This window comes from Macrotis lagotis, chromosome X, assembly GCF_037893015.1.
Source record: "Macrotis lagotis isolate mMagLag1 chromosome X, bilby.v1.9.chrom.fasta, whole genome shotgun sequence".
NCBI classification, from domain to species: domain Eukaryota; kingdom Metazoa; phylum Chordata; class Mammalia; order Peramelemorphia; family Peramelidae; genus Macrotis; species Macrotis lagotis.
The window spans coordinates 654,068,691-654,072,319 of NC_133666.1; positions in this window are offsets into that span (position 1 = coordinate 654,068,691).

Below are 3,629 nucleotides of genomic sequence, written 5' to 3' on the forward strand. Positions count from 1 at the left end.
GAGCTGTACACTCAGGTGGGGTTGCTGGCAGGACAACTAGTAGTGCCCTTTCTTTATTCAAAGTATCAGACAGTTCTTTATAGCAGAAAACCACAACATTAGCATGCAAGAAAAAATAAGTCCACAAGGTTTCTCAGATTTAAGCAGGATATAACCTTGTTCAGGAAATTTGGGTACAAGGCTTATCATGCAAGTGAAGTCATGCATTGATGCAGCCAGCCATGTTATTACAGCAGAGTTTCATGAAAAGCCTTTTGCAAGAAGGTCACATGAGCACAGAATGGTTCAATACTGACCTCAGACTCCTATTTGGCAGAACTGAGTTCTTAAATAAACTGAATGTAGCATGTATATTTAGGTCACATAATGAAAGGATGGAATTCATTGGGGAAAATTCTGATGCTGGGAAAGATTGGGGCCAAAAGGAAAAGAATGGGATAGTGTCATTAAAACTGAACATGAACTTACACCAACTTCAATAGATAGTGGAAGATAGAAGAATTTGACATGCATCACAAAAAGTCAGATATCACTGAACAACTAAATACGAAAATGCATATATAGATCAATTTCTAGGCATCTGAGTGCCTAGAAAGAATTGGAAAGGAAGGAGGAAGATTTGAAAGCATCTTATGATTACAGGTTCATAAGTAAGAAATCAAATTTGACCATGGCTTATGTGTCAAAACTTGGAATTGTAAAACTGGCAAATTACCCTTTGCTTGACCCACTCAAGAAGTTATATAATGAATTCAAGACTTTTCTAAAAGGGTAGAAGCCACATCAAGTCAAAACTGGAACACAATGGCAGCATATGAAACATGACGTAGAAGTAGAAAGGTATTAAGTCTAACCCATATTCCAGAGTATATTGGTATGGAATTCTCTCCTCATTGGTGGAGATCAATTCTCTGAACCTTTGTGAGCAATAGACCACAGTTGGTCAGAGTTGAAAAAAGGGGAGCTCCTTATTGTCTCTTGAGTAGGATCTTCAAGTATTTTTAGGTTTCAGGTATTCCTGGCTCCCATATTCAAGAAAGAAGTTGAACAATATCAACCTCACTTCAGGTTGCCGAAGGGAAAACTATGGAAAGATGCTGCCATGAGAGAAGTTTAATCTCTTTCATGTTCCTATCCATAGTTTTATGCTAAAGACTTCAGAAAACTTGCCCTTCTATGGAATTTGGGAAGTTCTCCTTACTTGGTATTATTTATTTTCTTACATAGACTAATTTCTCTGGTTTCTTTTGGGGTTTTTTTGCTATTAATATGAATAAATTGGATATTTGGTGGGAAGATAACCAAGCCTTGCATAGAAAGCTTGAGGTCTTGCTCTACTGAAATAATGAAACAGCCTTCAGACGTTAGTTTAGGGGCAGCTAGGTGGTACAGTGGATAGAGCACTGATCCTGGAGTCAAGAAGACTTGAGTTCAAATCTGGCCTCAGACACTTTTGGAAAGTCACTTAACCCCATTGCCTTGCAAAAACCAAAACGAAAAAAGAAGTTAGCTTCTAGTCTGATAGCTCCTCTCTCATAAGACAGCAGAATGACCAATCTCTTAGTCCAAATTTCCTGCTTCACTTTCTGACAGAAAATAAGGGGGGGGTAGAAGTTGGAGATGCCCATTTTGTCTCTCTTTGAGCCACACAATGATTTTCCAAGCTATATGTGGGGGGGACAGTCCTCAAAATCTAAGATTAATAAATTCCTATGGTGAATCTAGAACAAGCGAGGGAGAAAAACAAGCAATTAATAATCATTTTTGATGTATAATCAAAAGAGTTCAGAGAACTTCCAAATATTATCTCATTTTATGCTCACAACAACCTTGTAAGGTAGCTATTGTTGTGATCCTTATCCTACAGATGAGGAAATTGAGGCAAATAGAGGATAAATCACTAAGTGTCCAAGGTCACACAGCTAAATTCAGATCTTCAGGCACAGTCCTCCATACACCACTTTCACTTCCCACCCTACCCCAAGATGACCTCTCTATGTGCCTGACACGTACCTAGTAATTGTATGTCATTTTCCCCATGATAATGTGCAAAAGGGACCATAGGTAGGGACCATGTTTTTGCCTTTCTTGCTACTCCAGTGCTTAGTAAAGTCCATGGCACACAGAAAGTGTTTAATAATTGCTTGTGGGTTGAGCAAAAAATGGGTTTAAGTGAAGTCAGGAGCAGGGAGAGAGAGCACAAGCCTTCAAGGACTCATCTGGCATTCATCTCAGGGGCTCAATTCCTGGAAATGAGCAATGAGCAAGAAAGGGGATTGAGGCAAAATCAGATCATTCAGCAGCCCCATTGAGATAGAACTTTAGGCACTTGAGTGGGGGGAGGTTGTTGTGTTTGAAGGATGTACTCTTCAAGTTCTTCCAAAGGCAACAATAGACCCTGTCCCCCAAGTGAGCTTGAGGATTTTGGAAAGGAAATCAGTTAGTGTTGATTCCTTTGATTAAACTCCATTCATTAGGAGAGCTATCCCTAACAGCTAAGTCAGATTAACAAAGATGATCAGTGAAATCTAGGTTACCTATAGATTTGGTAAATAGATTGAGAGAAGCTTATTATTTAGTAGCAGATAATTTAGAGTAGGAACTTTATAGGAATAAAATAATCATAGGAATATTAGATTCTTGTTAAAGGCTAAGTTCCCCTTTCTGGCAACTGGAAAAAGGAGGCTTGTCTAAATATTAACTTTCTCTTTCCAGTCTAAGTGGACAAGCTTCCTATTTTCTTGAGCTACAACCTAAGTTGAGTAATGTAATCTTGACAGCTAGAAAATTAACATGGGGGAATAGCAGGATTTATTGCTAACCACAAACAAGTTCTGCTTTAAAGTGAGATTTCCAACTACAAAAGACATCACCTTAAGACAACAGCTTCAGGGTGGCTAGGTGGCACAATAGATAGAGCACCTGCCCTGGAGTTAGGAGGACCTGAGTTCAATTCTGATTTCAGACACTTAAAAATTATCTAGCTGTGTGGCCTTGGGAAAGCCACTTAACCCCATTGCCTTGCAAAAACCTAAAAAAAAATAAAAAAAGACAAGGGCTTCTTTGTTGATCTCACTTTGACCTCTAGATGTGACCAACAGCATAAATTTGGGTGAAACAAGCCTGGGAGAAGAAAATGATTCAAATGATCAGCCCCGCCTAATTGAGTTCTGTTTAAAGCAAGTTTCTGTAACTTTTTAAATTCCTCTCTTCTGTTAGAAAAATCAGCTCTACAAATTACTCCTTATTTAGAGGAATCAGATGACGTGGTTTTATATACAAATTTTAGATTTACAGATAAAATCATAAATACTAGATAACTTTGTACTGCAGTTTCTTTTTATTTCAGGTCATTAATTTTACCAACAGGTCATTAAATTTACACTGGTTATGTTAACTTTGTAAAGTTTCATCCAAGAATTTTTTAACCCCTTCTCATTCCTAAATTGAATTAAAAGAGATGATCAAACATTTATTAAGCACCTACTGTGTGTCAAGTACTAGTATGGAAAGAGTCAAAGATATTCCCCTTAAAAAAATCAAAAGATAGGCTCAAGGAGCCTACAAGGAGGTGACAAAACATAAATAATCATATATATTTGGCAGCTAGGTGACACAGTGGATACAGC